Source organism: Heptranchias perlo, chromosome 6 (assembly GCF_035084215.1).
Source record: "Heptranchias perlo isolate sHepPer1 chromosome 6, sHepPer1.hap1, whole genome shotgun sequence".
NCBI classification, from domain to species: domain Eukaryota; kingdom Metazoa; phylum Chordata; class Chondrichthyes; order Hexanchiformes; family Hexanchidae; genus Heptranchias; species Heptranchias perlo.
This window is the reverse complement of record NC_090330.1, coordinates 72,959,218-72,981,562: the sequence shown is the minus strand read 5'-3', so window position 1 is coordinate 72,981,562 and position 22,345 is coordinate 72,959,218. Positions and strand designations below refer to the sequence as shown.

The 22,345-nt window shown below is 45.6% G+C and overlaps 1 long non-coding RNA gene across 1 annotated transcript; it reads right to left on the bottom strand.

The window, feature by feature from the left end:
• Positions 1-4,301: 4,301 nt before the first annotated feature.
• LOC137322555 (uncharacterized) lies at positions 4,302-21,882 on the bottom strand. The gene is made up of 4 exons (XR_010963173.1): positions 21,789-21,882; positions 10,432-10,574; positions 7,563-7,719; positions 4,302-5,437 (listed from the first exon to the last, which is right to left on the bottom strand). It is a non-coding gene; the product is annotated as an uncharacterized lncRNA (long non-coding RNA).
• Between the last annotated feature and the right edge of the window lie 463 nt (positions 21,883-22,345).

Here is a 22,345-nt window from a genome sequence, read left to right as displayed (position 1 = left end):
GATTATTGGGCAGAACAAAACCATGCCCTTCACCAGTTGAATGCTAACAGCCGCTCTTGGGGTGAAAAGTGGTAGTGGGAAAGATTGGATTAGGATGAGGTACGGGGCAGGGGAAGATACAGGGGTTGAGTGGTTCATTCAAAGAGGAAGAGGTTGGAGTAGTGATGAGAATGAGGGGTGGTAGGAAGGGAAGTACATGGTGGAAGTGAAAGGGAAAAGGATGCGATAGGGTGAGGAGAAGCGCAAGTGATTGGGGGAGGGGAAGGGAAGGGAGCTGCTGAGAGCCAATTTTCCCTGCAGTCTCCACCCCAAATGCAGCCTGCACCTGTTGGTGGCACTTTTCCCCATACCACCCACCATCTTCCACCCAAAGGAAAGAAGAAAAAGACAGATGATGCACTAGAGTACTTGGTACAAGAGGTGGACAGAAGGAGGGGCATCCTATATCCACAGGGGGGGAGGGGAGGCAAGAGGCCTTCCAGACATATGTTCCTGATGCAATGGGGAGCAGTAGGGGGCAAAGTCAATGCCAAACACATAGCACCATGAACATGGATTTAGTGCAGGAAGAAGTTCAATGCTTTGACAAGAGTGGTCAAGGTGAGTGAGGTGAACTGTCAAGTGGCGTCTCCTACCAACTGCACCATTAGCCGCATACACTGCTCCACAAACTACACCCCCCATCACCCACCTACCAATAAACACATTCAATCAATACTCAACTCTTTCAATCAGATGCTTCCTCTCATCCTCACACATTACCACCATTGAAAGCCGCACCACAACTCACAGGTCACACACACTGGCAGCTATTCAACCTTGACAGGCACATCATCCAAACATCTTGCAGGACACTCACTGACACACGTCCCGCTTTCTTGCAGGAGAAGATGGCGCATAACAGGAGGCAGCAAGTAGCTGTGGCTCCATGGAACATGAACCTGCTGTCCTCTCTCAGGATGACAGCATTCCTGTCCCACTCCTGCCACTCTTCCAGTACCCTTGCTATTGTCTGTCAGCTAGCCAGCCCACTCCCTGTAGAGTGTTGAAACTTTATTATAGGAAGATAGGGACAGGAGTAGGCCATTTAGCCCCTCGGGCATGTTCCGCCATTCAATGAGACCGTGGCTGATTTGTGACCTAATTCCATATACCTGCCTTCGCCCCATATTCCTTAATATCTTTGGTTAACAAAAATATATCAATCTCAGGTTTAAAATTAACAATTGAGCTAGTTTGCGGAAAAGAGTTCCAAACTTCTACCACCCTTTGCGTGTAGAAGTGTTTCCTAACTTCGCTCCGGAAAGCCCTGGCTCTAATTTTTAGGCTATGTCCCTTAGTCCTAGTATTCAAGTATAAGAGACCTCCAAAAACAGGTACAAATGCATCAGCAGCCAGAAACAATAATCCAGCAACTAACTTCTAACTTCTGCATGATCCGTTTAAAAAGCACTTGTGGGGGGTCCTCCATGCTGTTTGCGACCTGTTCAACTGTGCGAGGTTAAGACAGTGCGATGGCTGGAGCGTGGTGCTCCAAAATTGCATCTGTCCCTTTAAATCAGCATTGCACACGGATATTCTCCCTACTTTACATGCTGCTAGAAGCGTACGCACGCATTCCGGACGTCATTTTTGTTTCTTAGGATGCCACGTATTGCCTACAAAACAGGCGCTACAAGGCCCAATTTATAGCCCACAGAGTAAAGTAGCACAGGACAGAACCAATAAGAAGAGTTAAGGGGAGAAGCAGCAGAGATGAGAAAAAGAAAGACAAAAGCAGAAGAGGACAGACGGAGAGAAATCAGCAATGTGATGAGATATGCAAGAGAGTGCCCATATTCTCTCACTTAACGTGTAAAATGCCACAGGAGATCAACTAGTAATAATTCTTTTGTTTTATATTATATGAAAATAAGGGCAGAATAGTTGACTTTAAAAGGGGAACTGCATGTCCTGGTTTAATTATCCCCCCCACCCTCTAACCTGACTTCACCTGAAAACTATAATTGGTCTTGATTCCCATGTGCAATACCATGTGAGATCGTCTGTTATTTTCAAAAAAGTGATTTATTGTCAGGCCATCTCTGTTCGCTTCTTTGTATCATTAACATTCACATCCCCCTTCCACCTCCCAACCATACTTCCTCCTGCGTCCACCCCGGTACAAACTCTCCTCCACGTCGCTTACAACGGTACTATCAAACTCACGACTATCTAGCCTTTGGCCCTCCATTTGCCACAACACTTCTGCAGTTACCGATCTGCTCAATCACACCCTCACCTCCTCCTTTGATGCCCATGTCCCCGGTAAAACTCTTACTCTCTCCCACCCTGGTACCATCTTCGCTCATTTAAGTCCAGGGGATGTAGACTTGAACATTTATTGCACAAAACTGGTTTAGCCATTCATCGCCAGATCTAGCTGGACAACATTAAGCACTATTGCTCTTCTCTGCTATAGCCGCTCACTGCTCCAGGATCATCCTGGAATGCAAAGATCTTTTCTCCACTGCCAACTGTCTGCTTAAACCCCTCTTCCCTGCCCCCTCCACCCTCACCTCCAACAACACGTGAGCGCAGGGTCTTCTTCGTCAATAAGATTGAGACCATCCATTCAGCTGCCTCTGATGGATCCCTCCCTTCTCCTTTCCCAGCAAACCAAACTTCTGCCAAGTTTCCCCCTGCCCTGGCCCTGAAATCGCAACTCTCTCTAGTTTCTCTCCTATCTCCCCTTATGCTCTCTCAAAGTTTATCATATCCATGAGACCCACTTCCTGTTCCCTCGACTCTATTCCCATTAAACTGCTGGAGACACAAATTCCCTTCCTAGATGATATTGTAAATGGTTCCCTGTCCTCTGGTACTGTCCCGCTACCTTTCAAATCTATCGTCATCACCAACTCCTCAAAAAATCCACCCTTGTCCCTTCTGTCCTTGCAAACTATTGGTCCATTTCCTCTCTAAAGTCCTTGAATGTGTTGTCGTCTCCCAAATATGTGCCCATCTTTCCTGCAACCCCATGTTTGAAACCCTCCAATTAGGTTTCCACCTCTGCCACAGCACTGAAACGGCCCTTAACAAAGTCACAAATGACATCCTGTGTGACTGTGACCATGGTAAACTATCCCTCCTCATCTTCTCGACCTGCCTGCAGCCTTTGACACGGTTGACCACACCATCTTCCTCCAAAGCCTCTCCTCTGTTGTCCAGCTGAATGGGACTGCCCTTGCCTAAACTATCCAATCGTAGCCAGGGAATCTCCTGCAATGACTTATCTTCCTACCCCCCGCACTGTTACCTGTGGAGTCCCCCAAGGATCTATTATTGGCCCTCTTATTTCTCATCTACATGTTGCCCCTCTGCAACATCATCCAAAGACACAACATCAGGTTCCACATGTACACTGATGATGCTCAGCTCTTTCTCACCATCACCTCTCTCAACCCCTCTACTGCCTCTGTGTTGTCAGACTGCTTGTCCAACATCCAGTCTTGGATGATTTGAAATTTCCTCCAATTACAGCCCATTACTTCCACCTCTGTAATATCACCCATCTCCCAAATGAAATGTGTATTCCAAGACTTTGTAAGACCTTTTTGGATCATTTTATGGTATTGGGTTTTAGGGGGATTGGTTTTGGAAGCAAGTTTTGTATGAGGTAATTTTATTATCTGAGAGACCACTGTACTGATTGTCGACATTTAGTAATGATTCTGATTCAGCAGGGAACGACAAAAGTGCACACATATCATCATGGTACTCAGCTAGCTTATATATGTCTCAGTTCCACCTGATAGAGGCTCAGGGCAGAGGCATGGTGCTCTAAGCTAATGTAAAGAATAAAGGAGAGCGAATAATCCTGGTGGGTAACCTTAATCAAGATAAGGAAGCTAAATATCACCTAAACAACAAACCCACTGCTTCACATTCTATCATATCTTACTATGCATTATCCATGACTTGAACCAGACAACAAACCGTAACTTGGGGCTTTGAGAACAATCTTTGATAGCTAAATAATATTGCCACTGAAAGAAAGAATCACAACTATCCTTTACAATCTCTCACTCCTGGAAAGAACACTTAAAGTAATGGTGGCAAGAAATGATATTGAGAATAAGTCATTGAGGAACTACTTCCAATTTGAAGGATTCCTAGAGGGGCTTAAAAAGAACATTGAATTGTTATTTCAGCAGCAAATTCACCTCAAACACATGTGCTCAAACCATTTATCATGATTGCTGGACATTGTTGAGTTACAGAATTTTTTCTTTACTCATTGCCTACCAAAATCAACTTCAAGTATTAACTGCAGTACTCCTCTGAAAGTCTTGCACCCTGTTAAATAACTAATTTAAATTCCAATAGTCCATTGAGTCGATATGTAGGCTTGAGGAAAATAGTTCCTAAATTATTTCTGCATCATCCATGTTTGTGTTAAGTGTTCCTGTCGCAGACTTTGATGGATTTTGTTAGTGGCTACATGGTGAGTCGATGATCTATTATGAGTTTTTAATCGAGCATCAAAGTTCATTAAATCAATAACAGCACAAGTAAATTTGATATATGAAGGGTGCAGAATTGCTAACAGAGGGATACCCAATTTAACTCAGTGCTTTCCATTGTTTCTATAATGCATATTGGGGTAATTAAGTGGAGGATACATTTTAAAGATTAGTGCTTTATACAAAATAACCATCAACCACACAAATTAGGAGCACAACAGATGAAAGCGGGCAATGGAGGTTCATTCCGCACAACCCACCATTTGCTAATCTGTTATTAAAATACACGTACAGCTCATCTTTACATAGATTTACCATTTTAAAATCAGTTCCATTTATGCCCAGTTAGTATTTTTATATTGTGAATGATTACCTGAATCTGTGGACTCAGTGGGCAAATTCTCTTCCCTGATACTGAGGTACAAAAACATGGCTGTTTATTTTCATGTCTCCAGTCTAACCACTGCCTTCTGTGCAGGTTATTACTGTGAGCCTCCTTCACCTTTGTCATCCCTTTGAGGCCATTAACCACTTTCAGCAAGTCTCTGCGCTCCAGGTACTTTGATAACCATGTTTTGAAGGTGGATGAATTTTTGAGTCCATAATTTCCTTTTCCTTTTCGAAAAATGTTATCATGCTTCCTCAGTGGAGTTTAGTTCATTATTTTCCTCAGTTACTACTAGCACTGTGGAATCAGTCACAAAGGTCAAATTCATTTTTGTATCGATATGCCGTTTGACCCTGAGATTGCTTGCAGGGAAAATAAACTTCCTTCCTAGGCCAGCTGGCTTTGTAAGCTTTTGTTTCATGCACTGTGGTGCTTAATTAGGCACTAATATTACAGTAATAAACTAAAATAGTAGGAAAAGCTTTTTGGAAATTCATGCTGCATTTTCATACACCAGAGGAGTTTCGCCCTTGTTGTATTGGTCCTGGGGAATCAAATGGTTGACACATAAAAGATGAGGTGTGATTCCATGATCCGGAGCTCCCACTCACTTTTTTGTTTATTCGTTCATGGGATGTGGGCATCGCTGGCGAGGCCGGCATTTATTGCCCATCCCTAATTGCCCTTGAGAAGGTGGTGGTGAGCCGCCTTCTTGAACCGCTGCAGTCTGTGGGGTGAAGATTCTCCCACAGTGCTGTTAGGAAGGGAGTTCCAGGATTTTGTCACAGCGACGATGAAGGAACGACGATATATTTCCAAGTCGGGATGGTGTGTGACTTGGAGGGGAACATGCAGGTGGTGGTGTTCATATGTGCATGCTGCTCTTGTCCTTCTGGATGGTAGAGGTCACGGGTTTGGGAGGTGCTGTCGAAGAAGACTCGGCGAGTTGCTGCAGTGCATCCTGTGGATGGTACACACTGCAGCCACTGTGCGCCGGTGGTGAAGGGAGTGAATGTTTAGGGTGGTGGATGGGGTGCCAATCAAGCGGGCTGCTTTGTCCTGGATGGTGTCGAGCTTCTTGAGTGTTGTTGGAGCTGCACTCATCCAGGCAAGTGGAGAGTATTCCATCACACTCCTGACTTGTGCCTTGTAGATGGTGGAAAGGCTTTGGGGAGTCAGGAGGTGAGTCACTCACCGTAGAATACCCAGCCTCTGACCTGCTCTTGTAGCCACATTATATATATGGCTGGTCCAGTTAAGTTTCTGGTCAATGGTGACCTCCAGGATGTTGATGGTGGGGGATTTGGCGATGGTAATGCCGTTGAATGTCAAGGGGAGGTGGTTAGACTCTGTCTTGTTGGAGATCGTCATTGCCTGGCACTTGTCTGGCGCGAATGTTACTTGCCACTTATCTGCCTAAGCCTGGATGTTGTCCAGGTCTTGCTGCATGCGGGCTCGGACTGCTTCATTATTTGAGGGGTTGCGAATGGAACTGAACACTTTGTAATCATCAGTGAACATCCCCATTTCTGACCTTATGATGGAGGGAAGGTCATTGATGAAGTAGCTGAAGATGGTTGGGCCTAGGACACTGCCCTGACGAAGTCCTGCAGCAATGCCCTGGGGCTGAGATGATTGGCCTCCAACAACCACTACCATCTTCCTTTGTGCTAGGTATGACTCCAGTTTTCCCACTGATTCCCATTGAATTCAATTTTACTAGGGCTCCTTGGTGCCACACTTGGTCAAATGCTGCCTTGATGTCAAGGGCAGTCACTCTCACCTCACCTCTGGAATTCAGCTCTTTTGTCCATGTTTGGATCAAGGCTGTAATGAGGTCTGGAGCCGAGTGGTCCTGGCAGAAGCCAAACCGAGCATCGGTGAGCAGGTTATTGGTAAGTGCCGTTTGACAGCACTGTCGACGACACCTTCCATCACTTTGCTGATGATTGAGAGTAGACTGATGGGATTTGTCCTGCTTTTAGTGGACAGGACATATCTGGGCAATTTTCCACATTGTTGGGTAGATGCCAGTGTTGTAGCTGTACTGGAACAGCTTGGCTAGAGGCGCAGCTAGTTCTGGAGCACAAGTCTTCAGCACTACAGCTGGGATGTTGTCGGGGCCCATAGCCTTTGCTCTATCCAGTGCACTCCGCTGTTTCTTGATATCACGTGGAGTGAATCAAATTGGCTGAAGACTGGCTTCTGTGATGGTGGGGATACCGGGAGGAAGCCGAGATAGATCATCCACTCGGCACTTCTGGCTGAAGATGGTTGCAAACGCTTCAGCCTTGTCTTTTGCACTCACGTGCTGGACTCCGCCATCATTGAGGATGGGGATGTTTGCAGAGCCTCCTCCTCCCGTTAGTTGTTTAATTGTCCACCACCATTCACGACTGGATGTGGAAGCACATGCTGGGAAATTGTGGGTGCTCAGCCTGTGACCTTCCATCCATTCATTTTGATGAATTATGGGCTGCATGATGTAATTTCCCGACACATGCTCCCAGTGAATCCCACTCCCTAGGAGCACCGACTTCTGAAATCAACCCAGTGATGTCATAGTCATTGGTGTCAGGCATGTGACCAGCTATTCCCACCCTGTATAACGTGGTCAAGCTTCGTATCATTTCTCCTCAATTCAAGTATATCTGAGGCCCTGGACTTACCTTCAAATTAGTAAATGGTTCCCCTCATTTAGGTCGATCACCAATATATTCCCAGAGAAATGGCACAAATAGTATGGCTGTTTTCGCCATTTCTCAGGGTTTCCGCCAATATTGCCCCGCAGGAGATCGAGAGAGTCCCAGCAGAAATTCTAGGCACCTGTTTTTAAGCATAGAAGAAAAAAAGTAAAGTGAAGGGAGTGTGAAATTATTACTTGGCAAGATTGACAGCAGGAAAGATTTATTTAAAGCCTGCTGGAAGCGTCAGCTTGGTTCAATTGGTAACACTATCATCTCAGATTCAGAAAGTTGTGGGTTCAACCTTCATTACATGACTTAAACACATAACCTAGGCTGACCCATCAGTGCAATAATGAGAGGTGCTGCCTTTTAGAATAGACGCTAAACCGAGGTCCTGTCTGCCTATTCAGGTGGACGTAAAAGATCCCATGGTGCTATTTGAGGAGGAGAAGGGGCATTCACCTGATGTTCTGGCCAAGATTCCTCCCTTAGCCAAAAGAGATTACCTGGTCATTGATTCCATTGCTGTTTGTGGAACCTTATTGTGCGCAAATTGGCTGCTATATTTGCCTGTGTAACAATGAATATGCTTCAAAAAAGTACCCCATTGAGTGTGAAGCAATTTGGGTTGTCCCGAGGATGCGAAAGGTGTTATATAAATGCAAATTCTTTCATAAAAGTTATCAAATGGGTTTATTAACCTTGTTAAAATGTTTAAACATGGTAAAGAATGCAATAGTCCATCCTTGCTGATCAACAAGCACAATTTACACGGTGGGCCTGATCCAGCATCCTGGCACTTGGCATGGGCTACATTCAGCAAAACTTATTTGGACACACTGGGGTAGAAATTGGTATGTGTTTCCCCCTAATTTTGGGGCGTAAAATGGGCGCAATGTATACCAATTTCTGGGCGCGAGGTCTTGCCCCTAATCTGCACTGGCAGTATGGCCTCTGCCATATTGGTCCTCACTGTTTGTAGGTGTCCCTGGCGGCTGCCTGAAATCAGCGTTGGATCAATTTAAACGTGTAAAGAAGGGTCCTGTGCCAATTTCAAGACCCTTCTGCAAAATGCGTGAAAAGTGAAGTGGAGTATGTGCCGTGCAAGCTCTGACTACTTTTTTCAGTTCTACAAAAACATGGCGGCTAAAGAAATGGTAGGGAAAGTTTTTTTTATTTCCCCTTCTGTGGAGCGTGGAGAAGCAGAAGTGCTCCTCCCAACTCCACAGCACTACTATGGGCAATAAAAACAGAAAATGCTGGAGAAGCTCAGCAAGTGAGGCAGCACCTGTGGAGAAAGAAACAGAGTTAACGTTTCAGGTCGAAGACCTTTCATCAGAACTACTATGGGCAGCTGGCTGCATCTTCTCCATGTATTAAAGTTTGTGATACTCCCTGGGCACAGTGCAAATCCTCAGTCTCTGTTCCCTGTTCCCCATTTTCCCACCAGTGGAAACAATATTTTACTGTTTACCCACACTAAGGTCCCCAGTTTTCATTCACCCCTTTACTGACTGCTCCTCTCTCGGCGCCGCTCCCACTCACCATGTTGCTGCTCCTGCTTCTGGCTTTGTAGGAGATGCTGGGCCCCACTCCTGCCCCACCCTACCCCACCCATTAATCTACCCCTACCCAAGCCCCAATCCCCCCGACCCCCTGTCTCCAGTTTCCCTCTCTCCCCCTGCCCGAACCTCAGTGTCCCGACCACCATTCCCTAGTCTCCCTCTTTCCACTTGCTTGAACCCCAATCTCTCAATCCTAATTCCGTAGTCTGCCTCTCCCCCTCCGAGCCCCCATCCCTGACCTGCATTTTCCTAGATTCCTCCATCCCCCGAGTCCCTATTTCCCAGTCTCTGATCCCCCAACCCCGAGCCATCTCCAGAACCCTATTCACCAGTCTCCCTTTCTCTCCCGAGCCCCCATCTCCCAACCCCAGTCCCTTATCACCCTCTCACTGACCCCCATTCCCGTCACCCTCTCCCTTTCGCCCCCTGCCCTGAGTCCCAAACTCAGTCTCCTGACACACCTCACCCGCTTCAAGTCCCAATCACCTATCCCCAGTCACTCTCTTCCAGCCCAACCTTGCACCTCTCCATGCTCCGACTCTCACTCTCCTTCACCAGCTGGTCCTGTTTCTGATCACTCCTAATTGCATTTAGGGGCGGAGGTTGGGGGGATGACATCATGGAGCAGGGGGGGGCGGTGGAGGGCATGCGGCTGCAGCATGAAATTTAAAGGTCACAGTTCTCCTGGGCTGGGAGCGCCTGGGAGACCCATCTCCTATTTCAGGGCACATGACAACACTAAGCACAGGACACTGAGGCTGTACATTCGCCAACCCTGATCTATATATTAAATGTCGGCTTCTGCATTACAGTGTGAATAATGAAATAGGTAGCTAGTTTAGTGGCTATATTACTGGACCAGTAACCCAGAGGCCTGGACTAATAATTAATAGCACAAATCACACCATGGCATTTTTAGAACTTGAATTCAATTTTTAAAATCTGGAAATAAAGAGCTGGTATCAATAAAAAGTGACCGTGAAGCTATCGGATTGTCGTCAAACTGCTAAAAAGAATAGCAAGACCTTTACCATAAGGCTGCAGTGATTCAAGAAAAAGGCCCAACATCAGCTTCTCAGGGCAACTAGGGATGGCCAATAAATACTGGCCTTGCTGCAAGAGCGATTCCACAATTAATTAAAAAGGCTATGTCAATGAGGTTGACAGTTAACTATCCCCTGAAGTGGTCTAGCAAGCCACATAGATTAGGGATGGGCAACAAATGCTGGCCTTGCCAGCGATGCCCACAGCCCAACAATTAATTTTAAAAAAAATGCCAGCCTTACCTCAGGTTTTTGAATTGCACTAAGAGATTAGCTTCGAGAGAGTTTGCTCCAAGCAATAGAAAGATATTTTGTAGTTCCCAAGTGGCTGGAATGAGGGTGGTGGGGCTTCCGCCTAATCCTCGACTTCAGAGCCCTGTACAATTCTGTAAAACAAGAATTCAAAATTGTTACCTTGCTGAAGATCATACAGGCAATGTGTCTGGGCAGCTATAGACCTGAAAGATGTTTACTTCCAAGTGATGATTTGGCAATGCCACTGAAAATTCATCTCATTCAACTTTCAATGATAGAGCCATCATAGAAATTAAAGCACAAAAGGAGGCCATTCAGGCCATTGAATGTGTGCCAATGCAAATTTCTCCTAATTTCTTCTTTCGTCTACTTGTGATAGTAAGTGATGATAGTAATAAGATAATAGTGGAGAAATTAGAAGAATATTTCTCATCCAGAAGCTTATTAGAATCTAGAATGCTTTACCAGAGTGGCTATTGAAGCAAGGACTACATCATCTAACAGGGAATTGAATACATTGTGAAGAGGATATTTACAGGGAATAGACAAAGAATGAGATTAAATAAGTAGGAAGCTCCAGTTGAAGAGCTAGCACTAACACAAGCATATAGGCTGAATGGCCCCTTTCTGTGCCCTTAATTTTTCTATCTCCACCTCCTTCCAGGCTAGCATCAGGAGTACTGCCTGATTTTCCATCCATTAATATTGTTCTTTCCAAATTCACTGTCTTTGGTACATCACGCCAAAGGTGACAGGTCATCTTCTTGTCAATTCTTGAAAATTGACTTTCATACGACTGAATTGGCAGAAAATTCTACGGGCCTGAAATTCAGGGGTCCCGTTCTGCCAGTGCAAGTGTGGCAGAGCAGAGCTCCACATTTGTCCAAGGTTAAGTCCCTCCCACGGCCCTTCCCAGCGTGAAGAAGCAGCAGCAGTAAAAATCTTCTACTCCACAGCTAGTCATTTGCAAGCACAGCAAAGGTTAATCAATCCCCTTCAGGATCAATTACCCTTGACTGCAGAGCTTCCAAGGCACTTTAAGAGCATAATTCCTGCGGTAGGCCGGCAACTCCCTCAGACATGCCCACTAGGTGTGGGGTGTTGGATGGATGATCTGTCCGCATCTCCCTCCACCAGAAAATGACAGGACCTAAAGAAACAAGGTGGATTCCCAATGTAGCTAAGTTTCATTCCATTTTCTGCTCCCCAATCCGAAGGTCTGGCAGGTCCTGTCGTGGCCCTGACCAGAATTTTAGCTCCTATTTTTGTCAATGGTTAGTTAGGCAGCTGGAGTAAAAAGTTAGCAGTGACGTTTTTGGTCTCATAATTAGTTGGTTCATATTTCAGACAAAGAGGAAAATTAACATATTCACTGATCAAGATGGTTTTACGGTGGTGGGGGGGGGGATTTTTCTCTGGAAATCCGATTTTGAACATTGCATAGAAACAAAAGCATCCTTAGGGCTTCAATTCCATGCAATAGGCCATGAGTTTGGCACTGTTGTTGCAAATCTCCTGGGTACATCAGTCTTATGAGCCCAGGATATAGTAACATCTAAAATACTGAAATGTATGTTTCACAGATATTAATTATTATACACTTCATGATCCTTTTAAATCTCACGGCTCTGAATTCTAAATTCAAACACCATTTCAGAAAGCATGTTGCCAAGCATATGATATATGACGTCCACACATTTCAGTATGATTTAGAGTCATTATGCTATAGCAGATACGAATATTGCACTAGTTTGATCGGCAGTATAAGCAACTACATGTAGAATTGTCCACAAGACTCTTTGGTTGGCATTGTTACATCAAGTGTAAAATAAAAACCTTCAGCTGATTAGACCAACAGCATCACAACTCAATTTAATGTGCACTGCACTATGCTGGGAAGTAATAAGTTGGCTAGAATATGCTGTGTATGTCTGCAGGCTCCAGGCAGCAGCATAATCTCTCTGAATAGGCATCAATGTGCATATGATTTATGACCAGGTTTGTGATGCTGAAATCCTATCAAGAAGATCAATTGTTTTTTAAGTTCAGAATTTCCAAAAATGGGAATAACAACAATTGTCTGTACCTGAACAATGAATTACTAAAATATAATAATTAAATGTTGTTTTATTTCACTCATGGGAGGTATAGAATCATAGAAAATTTACGGCACAGAAGGAGGCCATTCGGCCTGTCGTGTCCGTGCTGGCTGAGGAACGAGCCAACCAGCCTAATCCCACTTTCCCGCATTTGGTCCGTAGCCCTGCAGGTCACGGCTCTTCAGGTGCACATCCAGGTATTTTTTAAATGAGTTGAGGGTTTCTGCTTCTATCACCCTCTCAGGCAGTGAGTTCCAGACCTCCACCACCCTCTGGGTGAAATTTGTTTTCCACATTTCCACTCTAATCCTTCTACCAATCACTTTTAATCTATGCCCCATGGTTATTGACCCCTCCGTTAGGTCCTTCCTATCCACTCTATTTAGGCCCCTCATAATTTTGTACACCTCAATCAAATCACCCCTCAGCCTCCTCTGTTCCAAGGAAAACAACCCCAACCTATCCAATCTGTCATCATAGCTGAAATTCTCCAGTCCTGGCAACATCCTCGTAAATCTCCTCTGCACCCTCTCTAGTGCAATTACATCCTTCCTGTAATGTGGTGACCAGAACTGTGCGCAGTATTTAAGCTGTGACCTAACTAGCGTTTTATACAGTTCCAGCATAACATCCCTGCTTTTATATTCTATGCCTTGGCTAATAAAAGGGAAGCATTCCAAATGCCTTCTTAACCATCTTATCTACCTGTCCTGCTACCTTCAGGGATCTGTGGACATGCACTCCAAGGTCCCTCACTTCCTTTACACCTCTCAGTATCCTCCCATTTATTGTGTACTCCCTTGCCTTGTTTGCTCTCCCCAAATGCATTACCTCACACTTCTCTGGATTGAATTCCATTTGCCACTTTTCTGCCCATCTGACCAGTCCATTGATATCTTTCTGCAGTCTACAGCTTTCCTCCTCAATATCAACTACATGGCCTATCTTTGTGTCATCCACAAATTTCTTAATCATGCCCCCCACGTTTAAGTCCAAATCGTTAATGTATACCACAAAAGGCAAAGGACCTAGTACCGAGCCCTGCAGCACCCCACTGGAAACAGCCTTCCAGTTGCAAAAACACTTGTCGACCATTACCCTTTGCTTCCTGCCACTGAGCCAATTTTGGATCCAATTTGCCACATTCCCTTGGATCCCATGGGCCTTTACTTTTTTGACCAATCTGCCATGTGGGACCTTATCAAAAGCCTTGCTAAAATACATGTAGACTACATCAATTGCTTTACCTTCATCGATCCTCCTTGTCACCTCCTCGAAAAATTCAATCAAGTTAGTCAGACACGACCTCCCCTTAACAAATCCGTGCTGACTGTCCTTGATTAGTCCATGCCTTTCTAAGTGACAATTTATCCTGTCCCTCAGGATTGATTCCAATAATTTGCCTACCACCGAGGTTAGGCTGACTGGCCTGTAATTATTCGATCTATCCTTCGCTCCCTCTTTAAACAACGGTACAACGTTAGCAGTCCTCCAATCCTTCGGTACTATGCCTGTATCCAGTGAAGTTTGGAAAATGATTGTTAAAGCTTCCGCTATTTCCTCCCTGTTTTTTTTTTAACAGCCTGGGATACATTTCATCCGGCCCTGGTGATTTATCCACTTTCAAAGATACTAATCCTCTTAATACTTCCTCTCTCACTATGTTTATCCCATCCAATATTTCACACTCCTCCTCCTTAACTTCAATCCCTGTATCATCCCTCTCCTTTGTGAAGACAGATGCAAAGTATTTATTCAGAACCATACCCACATCTTATGCCTCCACACATAGTTTACCTCTCTTTGCTTTCCTAGTTTCTTTTTAACTCCACCCCTGCACCTTGTATATTCCTCTAAGCTAGTATTGAGTTCCCGGTGTCTATCATAAGCTTTCTTTTTCTGCCTTATCTTACCCTGAATGCTTCTTGACATCCAGGGGGCTCTGTATTTGGCAGCCCCTCCCTTTTTTCTTTGTGGGAACATGTTTACCCTGAACCTCTTGAATCACCCCTATGAATGTCTCCCACTGCTCTGACACTGATTTACCGTCAAGTAGCTGTTTCCAGTTTACTTCTGCTAAATCACTTCTCAGTTTAGTAAAATTGGCCTTTCCCCAATTGAAAACTTTAACTCCTGCTCTGTCTTTGTCCTTTTTCCATAACTATGCTAAAACTAACTGTATTATGATCACTACCACCAAAATGCTCTCCCACCTGCTCCTCTTCATTTCCTAGAACTAAATCCAGCCCCCTCTCGTTGGACTTGCTATATACTGGCTAAAAAAATTCCCCTGTATGCAATTTAAGATTGTGTGCCCTCAATACCAGTCACACTGTTTGTATCCCAGTTAATATTAGGTTAGTTGATATCCCCTACTATTACTGCCCTATTGTTTTTGGACTTCTCAGCAATTTGCCGACATATTTGCTCCTCTATCTCCCTCTGACTGTTTGGGGATCTAAAGTACACTCCCAGTAGTGTGACTGCCCGTTTTTTGTTCTTTAGCTCAACCCATAAGGCCTCATTTGATGCTTCTTCTAAAATATCATCCCTCCTCACAACTGTAATTGTTTCCTTAACCAAAATTGCCACCCCCTCTCCTTTTTTATCCCCATCTCTATCACGTCTGAAAACCCTGTAACTAGGGATGTTGAGCTGCCAGTCCGGCCCCTCTTTAAGCCATGTTTCTGTATTGGTTAAGATATCATACTGCCACGTGTCTATCTGTGCCCTCAGCTCATCCACCATATTTCCTATACTCCTTGCATTACCTTAAAAGGTAAATACATTTAAGGACTGCCAAACTCCTCTGTTGTTTATTTTCTAACCTTCGTTCCCTCTGCCTTCCAGACTCACTCACTAATTTTCTGCTTTCCATTTCCAGTTCTGACTTTACCCCTATCTGAATCCACACTCAGGTTCCCATCCCCCTGCCAAGCTAATTTAAACCAACCCCGACAGCACTAGCAAACCTCCCCGCAAGGATATTGGTCCCGGCCCTGTTGAGGTGCAACCCGTCTTGCTTGTACAGGTCCCACCTCCCCCGGAACCAGTGCCAATGCCCCAGGAATTTAAAGCCCTCCCCCTTGCACCACCTTTGCAGCCACGCAGTCATCTGCTCTATCCTCCTATTTCTATTCTCACTAGCACGTAGCACTGGGTGTAATCCGGAGATTACTACCTTTTGAGGTCCTGCTTTTTAATCTTTTTCCTAACTCTTTAAACTCTGCCTGCAGGACCTCATCCCTCTTTCTACCTATGTCGCTAGTTCCGATGTGGACTACGACCTCTGGCTGTTCACCCTCCCCCCCCCAGAATGTTCTGCAGCCACTCAGTGACATCCATGACCCTGGCACCAGGGAGGCAACATACCATCCTGGAATCATGTCTGCGGTCGCAGAAACACCTGTCTTTTTTTTATTCGCTCATGGGATGTGGGTGCCGCTGGTGAGGCCGGCATTTATTGCCCATCCCTAATTGCCCTTGAGAAGATGGTGGTGAGCCGCCTTCTTGAATCACTGCAGTCCATGTGGTGAAGGTTCTCCCACAGTGCTGTTAGGAAGAGAGTTCCAGGATTTTGACCCAGCGTCGATGAAAGAACGGCGATATATTTCCAAGTCGGGATGGTGTGCTGAGAGTGTGCTGAGAGTTCGGTAAGTGTGGGAGTTGAAGGGTTAATCTCTTTAAATCTAGTGCATATTGCTTCAACTGTTTAAGGTCAATTTAAAAGTTTAAATTTCTAAGTTTCTGTCAGGCTTCAGCAGAGAGCTGCTGTAGCAAGTTAATTGGTTAGCTAGATTCAATTGGTACCTGAAGGTGGGGCAGGCCTGACTCATCTGAGTCTCAACTGTAGAAATACAGGGGCCTGTCAGTGTGGACTGCACGGTGTGCGGATATTACACAGTGTGCTGAGAGTTTGGTAAGTGTGGGAGTTGAAGGGTTAATCTCTTTAAATCTAGTGCATATTGCTTCAACTGTTTAAGGTCAATTTAAAAGTTTAAATTTCTAAGTTTCTGTCAGGCTTCAGCAGAGAGCTGCTGTAGCAAGTTAATTGGTTAGCTAGTTTCAATTGGTACCTGAAGGTGGGGCAGGCCTGACTCATCTGAGTCTCAACTGTAGAAATACAGGGGCCTGTCAGTGTGGACTGCACGGTGTGTGGATATTACACAGTGTGCTGAGAGTTCGGTAAGTGTGGGAGTTTGGGGAAGTGGGGGAAGGAGGTGCTGCTTTGCCTTGCTTTTCCAAACTTTTCCTGCAGAGCGGTAGTGGACCTGAGAGGAGAAGACTGAGATTGTGGAATAAAAGCAGCAGCAGACCTGCACCAAGAGACAACTACTGTGCGACATCACAGGGACTTAACTCCTGGACCTAAGATAAATAAGAAGCAAAAAGTAATCCAAGTGGGACGTCACCAAGGAAGAGGTAAGTGATTGGCTGGTGAGTATTTTCCTGCTGAATTTGTCTAAGGTTAGAGTTTGTGGATTCTCTGGTCTCTGTTGTGTAGTGGGGGACTGCTGTTCAGCAAGGGCCCTTGAGTATACCTTTTTAATTGAAGTGAAATTGGTGGGATTCATTTAATTTGAATTAATGAGTTAAAGGGTAAGTCATGTCAGGACAGCCCAGCCCCGTGTTATGCTCTTCCTGCTCTATGTGGGAAATCAGGGACCCTTCCGGTGTCCCTGACGACCATGTGTGCGGGAAATGCATCCAGCTGCAGCTACTGACAAACCGCATTGCGGCACTGGAGCTGCGGATGGATTCATTAAGGAGCATTCGCGATGCTGAGAACGTCGTGGATAGCACATTTAGTGAGGTGGTCACACCGCAGGTAAAGGTTGTACAGGCAGGAAGTAATTGGGTGACCACCAGGCAGAGTAAGAAGAGCAGGCAGGCAGTGCAGGGGTCCCCTGTGGCCGTCCCCCTCTCAAACAAATATACCGCTTTGGATATTGTTGAGGGGGATGACTTATCAGGGGAAGGCAGCAGCAGCCAACTTCCTGGCACCAGGGGTAGCTCTGCTGCACAGGCTGGGAGGAAAAAGAGTGGAAGAGCTATAGTGGTAGGGGATTCTATCGTAAGGGGAACAGACAGGCGTTTCTGTGGCCGTAAACGTGACTCCAGGATGGTTTGTTGCCTCCCTGGTGCCAGGGTCATGGATGTCACTGAGCGGCTACAGGGCATTCTCAAGGGGGAGGGTGAGCAGGCAGAGGTCGTGGTCCACATTGGGACTAACGACATAGGTAGGAAGGGAGATGAGGTCCTGCATCAAGAATTTAGGGAGCTAGGTCGCAGATTAAAGAGCAGGACCTCAAAGGTTGTAATCTCTGGATTACTCCCAGTGCCACGGGCTAGTGAGTATAGAAATAGGAGGATAGAACAGATGAATGCGTGGCTAAAGAGTTGGTGCAGGAGGGAGGGTTTCAGTTTCCTGGATCACTGGGCCTGCTTCTGGGGAAGGTGGGACTTGTACAAGTCGGACGGGTTGCACCTGAACCAGAGCGGGATAAATATCCTTGCGGGGAGGTTTGCTCGCACTGTTGGGGGGGGGTTTAAACTAACTTGGCAGGGGGATGGGATACAGAGTGGAGCTACAATAGGGGGTGATGTGCAGCCAAATATAGAGAAAAAAACAAGTCAGCTTGGAAGACAGGGCAAATATGTGAGGGCAAGGCTGGATGGCATCTATTTTAATGCAAGGAGTCTTGCGAATAAGGTGGATGAACTGAAGGTGTTGATAAACACATGGGAGTATGATATTGTTGCTGTCACAGAGACATGGTTGAGGGAGGGGCAAGACTGGCAGCTCAATATTCCGGGGTACAGAATCTTCAGGCGAGACAGAGGGGGAGGTATAAGAGGAGGGGGGGGTCGCAATATTAATTAAAGAATCAATTACTGCCATAAGGAGGGATGATATATTAGCAGGTTCCTCTAATGAGGCCATATGGGTGGAGCTTAAAAACAAAAAGGGGGCAAGCACTTTGATGGGAGTGTACTATAGGCCCCCAAACAGTCAGGGGGAGATAGAGGAACAGATATGTAGGCAAATCTCAGAAAATTGTGCAAATAATAGGGTAATAATAGTGGGGGATTTCAACTTCCCCAATATTAACTGGGATACTCAGTGTAAAAGGCTTAGAGGGTACAAAATTCTTAACGTGCATCCAGGAGAGCTTTTTGAGCCAGCATGTAGAAAGTCCTACAAGAGAGGGGGCGGTACTGGACCTAATTCTAGGGAATGTGGCCGGCCAAGTGGAAGAAGTGCTAGTAGGTGAGCACTTTGGTGAGAGTGACCATAATTCGGTGAGATTTAAGGTGGTCATGGAAAAGGACAGGGAGGGGCCGGAAATAAAGGTTCTAAATTGGGGGAAGGCCGATTTTAATAGGATAAGGCAGGATCTGGCCAAAATGGACTGGGATCAGCTGCTTGTAGGAAAATCCGCATCGGAGCAATGGGAGTCTTTCAGAAGGGAGATTGAGACCATACAATGGCAACATGTTCCCGTAAAGGTCAAGGGTGGTTCCAAGAACTCCAGGGAACCTTGGATGTCAGGGGATATACGAGAATGGATTAGGGAAAAAAGGAGGGCTTTTGGCAGATACAAAAGGCTAAAGACGGAGGAAGCCCTAGAGGAGTACAAAAAGTGCAGGGGGATACTTAAAAAAGAAATTAGGAGATCAAGGAGGGGCCATGAAATAACACTGGCGAGCAAAATAAAGGAAAATCCTAAGATGTTTTATAAGTATATTAAGGGTAAGAGGATGACTAGGGAAAAAATAGGGCCCATTAGGGACAAAAATGGCAATGTGTGTGTGGAGCCGGCAGATGTAGGAGGGGTTCTAAATGACTTTTTTGCATCTGTTTTCACTATGGAGAAGGACGATGTAGACATAGAAATATGGCAGGGGGACTGTGATATACTCGAACATATTAACATCGAGCGGGAGGAGGTATTGGCGGTTTTAGCAGGCCTAAAAACGGATAAATCCTCAGGCCCGGACAAAATGTATCCCAGGCTACTGTGTGAGGCAAAGGAGGAGATTGCGGGGGCTCTGACACATATATTCAGAACCTCTCTGGCCACAGGGGATGTGCCAGAGGACTGGAGAACCGCTAATGTAATACCATTATTCAAGAAGGGGAGTAGGGAAAAACCGGGGAACTACAGGCCAGTGAGCCTAACATCAGTGGTAGGAAAATTATTGGAAAAAATTCTGAAGGACAAAATTAGTCTCCACTTGGAGAAGCAAGGATTAATCAGGGATAGTCAACATGGCTTTGTCAAGGGAAGATCATGTCTGACTAATTTGATTGAATTTTTTGAGGGGGTGACTAGGCGTGTGGATGAGGGTAACGCAGTGGATGTGGTATAGATGGATTTCAGTAAGGCCTTCGATAAAGTCCCCCACAGGAGACTGGTCAAGAAGGTACGAGCCCATGGAATCCAGGGTGCCTTGGCACTTTGGATACAAAACTGGCTTAGTGGCAGAAGGCAGAGGGTGATGGTCGAAGGTTGTTTTTGTGACTGGAAGCCTGTGGCCAGTGGGGTACCACAGGGATCGGTGCTGGGTCCCTTGCTGTTTGTGGTCTACATTAATGACTTGGATATGAATGTAAAAGGTATGATCAGTTAGTTCGCTGATGATACAAAAATTGGTAGGGTGGTAAATAGCGAGGAGGATAGCCTCAGTCTGCAGGACGATATAGATGGGTTGGTCAGATGGGCGGAACAGTGGCAAATGGAATTTAACCCGGAAAAGTGCGAGGTGATGCACTTTGGAGGGACTAACAAGGCAAGGGAATACACAATGAATGGGAGGACCCTAGGCAAGACAGAGGGTCAGAGGGATCTTAGTGTGCAAGTTCACAGATCCCTGAAGGCGGCGGAACAGGTAGATAAGGTGGTAAAGAAGGCATATGGGATACTTGCCTTTATTAGCCGAGGCATAGAATATAAGAGCAAGGAGGTTATGATGGAGCTGTATAAAACACTGGCTAGGCCACAGCTGGAGTACTGTGTGCATTTCTGGTCGCCACACTACAGGAAGGATGTGATCGCTTTGGAGAGGGTGCAGAGGAGATTCACCAGGATGTTACCAGGGCTGGAGCGCTTCAGCTATGAAGAGAGACTGGGAAGATTGGGTTTGTTTTCCTTGGAGCAGAGGAGGCTGAGGGGGGACATGATTGAGGTGTACAAAATTATGAGGGGCACAGATAGGATGGATACTAAGGAGCTTTTTCCCTTCGTTGAGGATTCTATAACAAGGGGACATAGATTCAAGGTAAAAGGCGGGAGGTTTAGAGGGGATTTGAGAGAGAACTTTTTCACCCAGAGGGTGGTTGGAGTCTGGAACTCACTGCCTGAAAGGGTTGTGGAGGCAGGAACCCTCACAACATTCAAGAAGCATTTGGATGAGCACTTGAAATGCCATAGCATACAATGCTACGGACCAAATGCTGGAATATGGGATTAGAGTAGACAGGGCTGATGGCCGGCGCGGACACGATGGGACGAAGGGCCTCTATCCGTGCTGTATAACTCTATGACTCTGTGTGTGACTTGGAGGGGAACGTGCTCCCCTAACTATGGAATCTCCTACCACTATTGCTCTACCGACCTGTCTCCTCTCCCCCTGTACAGCTGAGCCACCCATGATGCTCTGGTCTTGGCTCTGGCTGCACTCCCCAGGAGAACCCTCTCCCCTGCCAGTATTCAGAACTGGATACTGGTTAGAGAGCGAGAGGCCCTCGGGGATTTCTGAACTACCTGCCTGGTCCTCCTAGTCTGTCTGACGGTCACCCAGTCCCTCTCTGCCTGAACTCTCTTAAGCTGTGGGGTGACCACCTCCTGAAACGTGCTATCCATAAAACTCTCAGCCTAGCGGATGCACTGCAGTGACGCCAGTTGCTGCTCAAGGTCCGGGGTGATTTTGACTTTGTGCAATAGTGTAAAACAGATGATACCAAACAACAACTCGTTCTACATCTCTCCTGATTTTTTATTTCCAGTCAAAATTAACCCCATAATTTCTCAGTGACTCTTCCGCTAGAACCACGGTTGTGCTAGAGATGCAAAAACAGTTTGTTTACTTGCTGTGAAATTAATGATTAGCAGGTTCCAGCTTTACTTCAGTTTTATGACCAAGTAGATAAAGAAAGTCAATAGTAAAATATAAGAGCATTAGATCAGGACAATTTTATAGACAGTTATAATGGCCATCTCTCTTTGACAGAAAAATACTCACTACCCATGTTTGCATCACAGCCCTCAATGCTTTCTCTCTCCAGGAACCCATCGAATTGTCTCTTGTACCCATTTATACGGTCTGCTTCAGAGGCCTTCCCTGGTCACTTACTCCACACTCTATTGGATGAAAAAGTTCTGCTTAACTTCCTAATTTTTAACTTGTGTCCCCTGGTATTTGAGCTCTGACCCTATGGTAAACAAAACTATGCCAAAAATAGATTTAGAAACTAAGTAACAATAGTGGCTAAATTTGCAATGGTAAACTGGCATGGTGCTCAGGAACTTATGAATCATTCACATGGTCTGTCCTTCAGTGTTGTGTTTTTAACATTTAGAATTACACTAGTTTTACAAGTGAAAGGAAACAAAGGGACCACAACCTAGTCACAAATCAAACAATCACTATTTACGTATGAATAAACAACATTGAAATGCATTCACGTGAGGTCTGACGAAGGTAACACACCTAAAACGCCGTGACCCGTCCTTTCTCTGCACAGATGCCTTCTGACCTGCTGTATATTTCCAGCATTCCGTATTTTTGTTTCACGCATT